Source organism: Schistocerca serialis, unplaced genomic scaffold (assembly GCF_023864345.2).
Source record: "Schistocerca serialis cubense isolate TAMUIC-IGC-003099 unplaced genomic scaffold, iqSchSeri2.2 HiC_scaffold_89, whole genome shotgun sequence".
Taxonomy (NCBI): Eukaryota; Metazoa; Arthropoda; class Insecta; order Orthoptera; family Acrididae; genus Schistocerca; species Schistocerca serialis.
Genome location: NW_026048507.1, coordinates 27,501 through 37,500, shown reverse-complemented (window position 1 = coordinate 37,500; position 10,000 = coordinate 27,501). Strand labels below are relative to the sequence as shown.

At 54.6% G+C, this 10,000-nt stretch overlaps 2 non-coding genes and 1 pseudogene across 2 annotated transcripts; all 3 read right to left on the bottom strand.

Moving 5' to 3' along the window:
• Positions 1 to 2,828, bottom strand: part of LOC126452499 (large subunit ribosomal RNA) — a 4,786-nt pseudogene extending 1,958 nt beyond the window's left edge.
• A 188-nt stretch (positions 2,829 to 3,016) lies between these two features.
• On the bottom strand, positions 3,017 to 3,171 carry LOC126452502 (5.8S ribosomal RNA). The gene has a single exon (XR_007584649.1). It is a non-coding gene; the product is annotated as a 5.8S ribosomal RNA (ribosomal RNA).
• A 353-nt stretch (positions 3,172 to 3,524) lies between these two features.
• LOC126452494 (small subunit ribosomal RNA) lies at positions 3,525 to 5,433 on the bottom strand. Its single transcript, XR_007584645.1, has one exon. It is a non-coding gene; the product is annotated as a small subunit ribosomal RNA (ribosomal RNA).
• Between the last annotated feature and the right edge of the window lie 4,567 nt (positions 5,434 to 10,000).

The window sequence follows — 10,000 nt, the reverse complement described above, 5'->3', positions numbered from 1 at the left end:
GCCCGAATGAAGTCCAATGGAGTGGAAATCACAGGGCGTCAACACCCGCTAGGGCCATCGCAATGCTTTGTTTTAATTAGACAGTCGGATTCCCCCAGTCCGTGCCAGTTCTGAGTTGATCGTTGAATGGCGGCCGAAGAGAATCCGCGCACCCGCGCGCCCCCGGAGGAGCACGCTAAGGCGGACGCGGCCTCGCAGCAAGGAAGATCCGTGGGAGGCCAAGGCACGGGACCGAGCTCGGATCCTGCACGCAGGTTGAAGCACCGGGGCGCGAACGCCGCGCAGGCGCGCGCATCCTGCACCGCCGGCCAGCACGAGGCCGACCAACGGCGAGAGCAGACCACGCCCGCGCTAAACGCCCGCACTTACCGGCACCCCTACGGCACTCACCTCGCCCAGGCCCGGCACGTTAGCGCTGACCCACTTCCCGACCAAGCCCGACACGCCCCGATCCTCAGAGCCAATCCTTATCCCGAAGTTACGGATCCAATTTGCCGACTTCCCTTACCTACATTATTCTATCGACTAGAGGCTCTTCACCTTGGAGACCTGCTGCGGATATGGGTACGAACCGGCGCGACACCTCCACGTGGCCCTCTCCCGGATTTTCAAGGTCCGAGGGGAAGATCGGGACACCGCCGCAACTGCGGTGCTCTTCGCGTTCCAAACCCTATCTCCCTGCTAGAGGATTCCAGGGAACTCGAACGCTCATGCAGAAAAGAAAACTCTTCCCCGATCTCCCGACGGCGTCTCCGGGTCCTTTTGGGTTACCCCGACGAGCATCTCTAAAAGAGGGGCCCGACTTGTATCGGTTCCGCTGCCGGGTTCCGGAATAGGAACCGGATTCCCTTTCGCCCAACGGGGGCCAGCACAAAGCGCATCATGCTATGACGGCCCCCATCAACATCGGATTTCTCCTAGGGCTTAGGATCGACTGACTCGTGTGCAACGGCTGTTCACACGAAACCCTTCTCCGCGTCAGCCCTCCAGGGCCTCGCTGGAGTATTTGCTACTACCACCAAGATCTGCACCGACGGCGGCTCCAGGCAGGCTCACGCCCAGACCCTTCTGCGCCCACCGCCGCGACCCTCCTACTCGTCAGGGCTTCGCGGCCGGCCGCAAGGACCGGCCATGACTGCCAGACTGACGGCCGAGTATAGGCACGACGCTTCAGCGCCATCCATTTTCAGGGCTAGTTGCTTCGGCAGGTGAGTTGTTACACACTCCTTAGCGGATTCCGACTTCCATGGCCACCGTCCTGCTGTCTTAAGCAACCAACGCCTTTCATGGTTTCCCATGAGCGTCGATTCGGGCGCCTTAACTCGGCGTTTGGTTCATCCCACAGCGCCAGTTCTGCTTACCAAAAGTGGCCCACTTGGCACTCCGATCCGAGTCGTTTGCTCGCGGCTTCAGCATATCAAGCAAGCCGGAGATCTCACCCATTTAAAGTTTGAGAATAGGTTGAGGTCGTTTCGGCCCCAAGGCCTCTAATCATTCGCTTTACCGGATGAGACTCGTACGAGCACCAGCTATCCTGAGGGAAACTTCGGAGGGAACCAGCTACTAGATGGTTCGATTAGTCTTTCGCCCCTATACCCAGCTCCGACGATCGATTTGCACGTCAGAATCGCTACGGACCTCCATCAGGGTTTCCCCTGACTTCGTCCTGGCCAGGCATAGTTCACCATCTTTCGGGTCCCAACGTGTACGCTCTAGGTGCGCCTCACCTCGCAATGAGGACGAGACGCCCCGGGAGTGCGGAGGCCGCCGCCCCGTGAAGGGCGGGGAAGCCCCATCCTCCCTCGGCCCGCGCAAGGCGAGACCTTCACTTTCATTACGCCTTTAGGTTTCGTACAGCCCAATGACTCGCGCACATGTTAGACTCCTTGGTCCGTGTTTCAAGACGGGTCGTGAAATTGTCCAAAGCTGAAGCGCCGCTGACGGGAGCGATTATTCCGCCCGAGAGCATCCCGAGCCAACAGCGGCGCGGGTCCGGGGCCGGGCCAGGTAGGTCCGTCATCCGGGAAGAACCGCGCGCGCTTGCTGGGAGCCCGAGCGCCCAAAGGGGCGAATCGACTCCTCCAGATATACCGCCGGGCAGCCAGCCAGGACACCGGGGCTCTGCCCAACAGACGCGAACCGAGGCCCGCGGAAGGACAGGCTGCGCACCCGGGCCGTAGGCCGGCACCCAGCGGGTCGCGACGTCCTACTAGGGGAGAAGTGCGGCCCACCGCACACCGGAACGGCCCCGCCCCGCGGCGAGTGGAAAGGCAACCGGACACGACCCCGCCGCGAATTGCTCCGCGCGGGCGGCCGGCCCCATCTGCCGAGGGCGGAGGCCAGTGGCCGGATGGGCGTGAATCTCACCCGTTCGACCTTTCGGACTTCTCACGTTTACCCCAGAACGGTTTCACGTACTTTTGAACTCTCTCTTCAAAGTTCTTTTCAACTTTCCCTCACGGTACTTGTTCGCTATCGGTCTCGTGGTCATATTTAGTCTCAGATGGAGTTTACCACCCACTTGGAGCTGCACTCTCAAGCAACCCGACTCGAAGGAGAGGTCCCGCCGACGCTCGCACCGGCCGCTACGGGCCTGGCACCCTCTACGGGCCGTGGCCTCATTCAAGTTGGACTTGGGCTCGGCGCGAGGCGTCGGGGTAGTGGACCCTCCCAAACACCACATGCCACGACAGGCGGCAGCCTGCGGGGTTCGGTGCTGGACTCTTCCCTGTTCGCTCGCCGCTACTGGGGGAATCCTTGTTAGTTTCTTTTCCTCCGCTTAGTAATATGCTTAAATTCAGCGGGTAGTCTCGCCTGCTCTGAGGTCGTTGTACGAGGTGTCGCACGCCACACCGCCAGCCGGCTGTGCACGCTACCGAGTAAGTACCGGTATGCGAACCGCCAGGCGACGGGCGCGCATCGCACGTTTAAGGAGACGCGGCCGGCCCCACAGGCGGCCACGACACTCCCAGGTCTGCGAAGCGGGGCAAACGCCGCGCGCTTCAGTATACGTAGCCGACCCTCAGCCAGACGTGGCCCGGGAACGGAATCCATGGACCGCAATGTGCGTTCGAAACGTCGATGTTCATGTGTCCTGCAGTTCACATGTCGACGCGCAATTTGCTGCGTTCTTCATCGACCCACGAGCCGAGTGATCCACCGTCCTGGGTGATCTTTTCATAGTTTCCACCATCTCTTTCGAGACAGTTGCATAGGCGGGACTGAGGCGTGTGGCGGCCCTGTTCCAGCGTTCAGTGTCCAACGGCCTCACGGCCGATGGGCGTCGTACGGCTCCACACCGGAGCGGACAGGCAGTCGGGCGAAAGTCATTCAAAACCGGCGCCAGGCGCCAGGTGCCGCAGGCCAGCCGCTCCAGCGCTTCAGCGCTCGTACCACACAACATTGCCGTTAGTTTTGAGACGAACGCGTGGTTCCGCACGCGGCGCACGGCTACTGCGAGCCGTACAGGTAGCTGCGTGTTGCGCGACACGACACGCACATCGAAAGACATGCAGTCTAGTCGGTAATGATCCTTCCGCAGGTTCACCTACGGAAACCTTGTTACGACTTTTACTTCCTCTAAATGATCAAGTTTGGTCATCTTTCCGGTAGCATCGGCAACGACAGAGTCAATGCCGCGTACCAGTCCGAAGACCTCACTAAATCATTCAATCGGTAGTAGCGACGGGCGGTGTGTACAAAGGGCAGGGACGTAATCAACGCGAGCTTATGACTCGCGCTTACTGGGAATTCCTCGTTCATGGGGAACAATTGCAAGCCCCAATCCCTAGCACGAAGGAGGTTCAGCGGGTTACCCCGACCTTTCGGCCTAGGAAGACACGCTGATTCCTTCAGTGTAGCGCGCGTGCGGCCCAGAACATCTAAGGGCATCACAGACCTGTTATTGCTCAATCTCGTGCGGCTAGAAGCCGCCTGTCCCTCTAAGAAGAAAAGTAATCGCTGACAGCACGAAGGATGTCACGCGACTAGTTAGCAGGCTAGAGTCTCGTTCGTTATCGGAATTAACCAGACAAATCGCTCCACCAACTAAGAACGGCCATGCACCACCACCCACCGAATCAAGAAAGAGCTATCAATCTGTCAATCCTTCCGGTGTCCGGGCCTGGTGAGGTTTCCCGTGTTGAGTCAAATTAAGCCGCAGGCTCCACTCCTGGTGGTGCCCTTCCGTCAATTCCTTTAAGTTTCAGCTTTGCAACCATACTTCCCCCGGAACCCAAAAGCTTTGGTTTCCCGGAGGCTGCCCGCCGAGTCATCGGAGGAACTGCGGCGGATCGCTGGCTGGCATCGTTTATGGTTAGAACTAGGGCGGTATCTGATCGCCTTCGAACCTCTAACTTTCGTTCTTGATTAATGAAAACATACTTGGCAAATGCTTTCGCTTCTGTTCGTCTTGCGACGATCCAAGAATTTCACCTCTAACGTCGCAATACGAATGCCCCCGCCTGTCCCTATTAATCATTACCTCGGGTTCCGAAAACCAACAAAATAGAACCGAGGTCCTATTCCATTATTCCATGCACACAGTATTCAGGCGGGCTTGCCTGCTTTAAGCACTCTAATTTGTTCAAAGTAAACGTGCCGGCCCACCGAGACACTCAATAAAGAGCACCCTGGTAGGATTTCAACGGGGTCCGCCTCGGGACGCACGAGCACGCACGAGGCGGTCGCACGCCTTCGGCTCGCCCCACCGGCAGGACGTCCCACGATACATGCCAGTTAAACACCGACGGGCGGTGAACCAACAGCGTGGGACACAAATCCAACTACGAGCTTTTTAACCGCAACAACTTTAATATACGCTATTGGAGCTGGAATTACCGCGGCTGCTGGCACCAGACTTGCCCTCCAATAGATACTCGTTAAAGGATTTAAAGTGTACTCATTCCGATTACGGGGCCTCGGATGAGTCCCGTATCGTTATTTTTCGTCACTACCTCCCCGTGCCGGGAGTGGGTAATTTGCGCGCCTGCTGCCTTCCTTGGATGTGGTAGCCGTTTCTCAGGCTCCCTCTCCGGAATCGAACCCTGATTCCCCGTTACCCGTTACAACCATGGTAGGCGCAGAACCTACCATCGACAGTTGATAAGGCAGACATTTGAAAGATGCGTCGCCGGTACGAGGACCGTGCGATCAGCCCAAAGTTATTCAGAGTCACCAAGGCAAACGGACCGGACGAGCCGACCGATTGGTTTTGATCTAATAAAAGCGTCCCTTCCATCTCTGGTCGGGACTCTGTTTGCATGTATTAGCTCTAGAATTACCACAGTTATCCAAGTAACGTGGGTACGATCTAAGGAACCATAACTGATTTAATGAGCCATTCGCGGTTTCACCTTAATGCGGCTTGTACTGAGACATGCATGGCTTAATCTTTGAGACAAGCATATGACTACTGGCAGGATCAACCAGGGAGCTGCGTCAACTAGAGCTGAGCAGCCGGCCGCCCGGGAGTGTGTCCCGGGGGCCCGCGCGAACACGCAAGCGTCCGCTCAATTATTCTGCAAACAGGAGGAGGCTGAGCTCCCCTGCACAACACACCTCGAAACCCTCTCAGGTCCCGGCGGCGCGCAGCGCCGTCCTAAGTACTTGGTCGGGTTCGAGAGAGGCGCAATCGCCCGGAGTTAGGCGAGTAGACGCTTTAGGTGCGACCACCCGTGCTCCCAACTGAGCTTGCCGCTGCCGACAGAGGCCCGGGAGCGTGCTGTCGTGGCATTGCCGGCGGGAGACAACACGCGCCACCTACGGTGACCGGCAGCTCCAACGCCAGCGCCACAGAAGGACAAAAGCCCCACTTGGGTGCCGAAGCGAACTCTCCCAGCACAGCGCACGCGCCAACACGTCCGCACAGCTGCGATACAAACCACCTGCGAGAACCGCTGGGGCGACCGAGCAGCAGACGGCGTCGCGGCGCCGAGCGCCGGGCGGCGGCGCATCCTCAGCGCACACAGTCCTCAATCGGACCAGCACACTGCAGATGGCCACCGCGCTTCGCACCGGGCCCGCGAGGACCTACTTTGGCCGCAAGGCGCCGCGAGCAGGGGGCGCCGGCGCGCAGCTGCGCCGCCTGCCGCGTCCGTCGGCCGGCGCGCCTGCCACTGGCCGCCCCCACCAGCCGGCTGTAGCGCGTGCGCCCACGCACCGCGCTGCCAGCACGCCGGGCGGCCCCCCCTCACCGGCCGGGGACGGTCCCACCCAGCCACCGCCGCGTATCGCCTCACACCCAGATCCCCTTTCGCGTTCGTGGGCATGGTGGGTCCCCTTTCACGTTCGTGGGCATGGTGGGTATCCCTGAAACAACCGGTTAATAGCTCGACCGATCGTCGCCAACACTGATTCACCTCTAGCGAGAACAACCGCACCACAACGGGTTACCTGTTGTTCATTTGCGTAACGTCACCAGCAAACGTAGACGTCCATCGCCATTTGCAACGAGTATTGCATGCCTGTGTCAGGTGTCACAACACACTACGTCTGCCCACATAGACGCAACAACATGTGCACGCCTCGAGAACACGTGGAAGGTAGCCCCCGTACGTATGCGGTGTCCATTGCACGAACGACTGTCAGCCGGCCTCTGCAGGATGTCGCAGATGTGGAACGCGGTGCAACATGCTATCACGGTGTGTGAGAAGAGACGACTACGTCCGAATACACGCTCCACTACATCAACAGACTGCTCATGCTGATCGCCATCCAGGGCGTCCGTTCCTCCCACACGTCTGAATGGCGTACCACACTGCAATCCAGCTCTTATAGGGAGACGACACGTAGCTGCGTGCACAATATTTGGACTGTATGGTCTGCCGTTGCTAGGCGCAGTCGTCGTACGGTCACACATGTGCCACGATGTATCATTCAGTACATACGGACCAATGTGCAGTACAGTTTGTGGGTTTTGCGTACATCGGCGGACAGGTGACAGGCCGTACCACAACGTAGGCTGAGTACGTCGGCATGCGAAGGGCATTGAACATGCAAACTTCTCAACGACCAGCTTGCGAAGGCAGGGGGGAAGGGGGGGGGGCATGTACGTCCTGCTGCTATCCACATTACAGTGTATAGCAGGAGCATGTGGAAAGTCAGCAACACCTGCAAGGTGTTTAACATGACGCGATACACAGGGGACCGGGCAGTGCGAATAGCGAACTATATTGCGAGGGTTGCGGTTAGGCAACACTACACTAATTTAACGAGTTGCATAACAATTACAGAGCAGGTTCAGCGACAACGTGCGTCAGGTTAAGGCGCAATATAGGTTAGGTTGAGGCACAATATAGGTTAGGTTAAGGCACAACATGGGTTACGTTAAGGCACAAATTGGGTTACGTTAAGGCACAACATGGGTTACGTTAAGGCACAACATGGGTTACGTTAAGGCACAAATTAGGTTACGTTAAGGCACAAATTAGGTTACGTTAAGGCACAAATTAGGTTACGTTAAGGCACAAATTAGGTTACGTTAAGGCACAAATTAGGTTACGTTAAGGCACAAATTAGGTTACGTTAAGGCACAAATTAGGTTACGTTAAGGCACAAATTAGGTTACGTTAAGGCACAAATTAGGTTACGTTAAGGCACAAATTAGGTTACGTTAAGGCACAAATTAGGTTACGTTAAGGCACAAATTAGGTTACGTTAAGGCACAAATTAGGTTACGTTAAGGCACAAATTAGGTTACGTTAAGGCACAAATTAGGTTACGTTAAGGCACAAATTAGGTTACGTTAAGGCACAAATTAGGTTACGTTAAGGCACAAATTAGGTTACGTTAAGGTACAATATGGGTTAGGTTAAGGTACAATATGGGTTAGGTTAAGGTACAATATGGGTTAGGTTAAGGTACAATATGGGTTAGGTTAAGGTACAATATGGGTTAGGTTAAGGCACAACGTAGGTTAGGTTAAGGCACAACGTAGGTTAGGTTAAGGCACAACATAGGTTAGGTTAAGGCACAACATAGGTTAGGTTAAGGCACAACATAGGTTAGGTTAAGGCACAACATAGGTTAGGTTAAGGCACAACATAGGTTAGGTTAAGGCACAACATAGGTTAGGTTAAGGCACAACATAGGTTAGGTTAAGGCACAACATAGGTTAGGTTAAGGCACAACATAGGTTAGGTTAAGGCACAACATAGGTTAGGTTAAGGCACAACATAGGTTAGGTTAAGGCACAACGTAGGTTAGGTTAAGGCACAACGTAGGTTAGGTTAAGGCACAACGTAGGTTAGGTTAAGGCACAACGTAGGTTAGGTTAAGGCACAACGTAGGTTAGGTTAAGGCACAACGTAGGTTAGGTTAAGGCACAACGTAGGTTAGGTTAAGGCACAACGTAGGTTAGGTTAAGGCACAACGTAGGTTAGGTTAAGGCACAACGTAGGTTAGGTTAAGGCACAACGTAGGTTAGGTTAAGGCACAACGTAGGTTAGGTTAAGGCACAACGTAGGTTAGGTTAAGGCACAACGTAGGTTAGGTTAAGGCACAACATAGGTTAGGTTAAGGCACAACATAGGTTAGGTTAAGGCACAACATAGGTTAGGTTAAGGCACAACATAGGTTAGGTTAAGGCACAACATAGGTTAGGTTAAGGCACAACATAGGTTAGGTTAAGGCACAACATAGGTTAGGTTAAGGCACAACATAGGTTAGGTTAAGGCACAACATAGGTTAGGTTAAGGCACAACATAGGTTAGGTTAAGGCACAACATAGGTTAGGTTAAGGCACAACATAGGTTAGGTTAAGGCACAACGTAGGTTAGGTTAAGGCACAACGTAGGTTAGGTTAAGGCACAACGTAGGTTAGGTTAAGGCACAACGTAGGTTAGGTTAAGGCACAACGTAGGTTAGGTTAAGGCACAACGTAGGTTAGGTTAAGGCACAACGTAGGTTAGGTTAAGGTACAACGTAGGTTAGGTTAAGGTACAACGTAGGTTAGGTTAAGGTACAACGTAGGTTCGGTTAAGGTACAACGTAGGTTAGGTTAAGGTACAACGTAGGTTAGGTTAAGGTACAACGTAGGTTAGGTTAAGGTACAACGTAGGTTAGGTTAAGGTACAACGTAGGTTAGGTTAAGGTACAACGTAGGTTAGGTGAAGGCGCAATGTAGGTTAGGTTAAGGTACGATATACCTTAGGTTAAGGTACAATATCGCTTAGGTTAAGGTACAATATAGCTTAGGTTAAGGTACACGTTGTAGGGAAAGGTGTATTTTGGGGGGGGAGGGGGCGGCAGGTTCGTTGATAGTGATTATCGTAAGTGCATGCCTGCGGGATCATCCGATTTGTCACGTCAGGATGCACTTGTGGCTCATGACAGGCGGCGCTCCGATTCCAAGGTTGTGGCAGATCTGTGTCTTTCATTCCTGCCATTGTTTGTGTACTGTGACAGGAGGCAGTATTGTGATGTTGGGTGCACCCCTGTGTAGGACATGTGTGGGTGTTCGTGGCTTAGCTGAGCAATGGCGGATGTCGGAAGGGTGGGATATTCTGTTTTCTGGGTGGACCTCCCGGTCTGGTTATGATAGTGTGGATTGTGTAATGTGGCGGAGAGGATGCACCGGATGTTCTTCCATGCTGGTGGTTAGATATTGTGTGTGTGCCTGTTAGAGGCAGAGAGTAGTGTGTGATAGTGTCTGGCTGACGTGTGGTTCTCATTGTGTGCAGAGTCTTTCAGCATGTATAGGGACGGTTGTATATATTATCTGTATTCTGATGGCTCTGCATCTATTACTAATCAGTGCCGTGTATACGGTTACTCTGGTTCCAGTCGAAACTGTTCTATCTCTGTACATTAGTGACACTGCGGCTCCACTATGTTGCCGCCCCTGTCGGCCGTTTCCCCCAGTGTGTGGCTAATGATTATCAGCAATCAGTCTATTAGTCAATACCGGTAGTGTGACGACGTGAAATGTCCGGGATGGGGGAAGCTACACGCTTCCCGTGGGTCAGGGCCTAGAAAGACTCTTCCCACGCAGGAGGCTCGG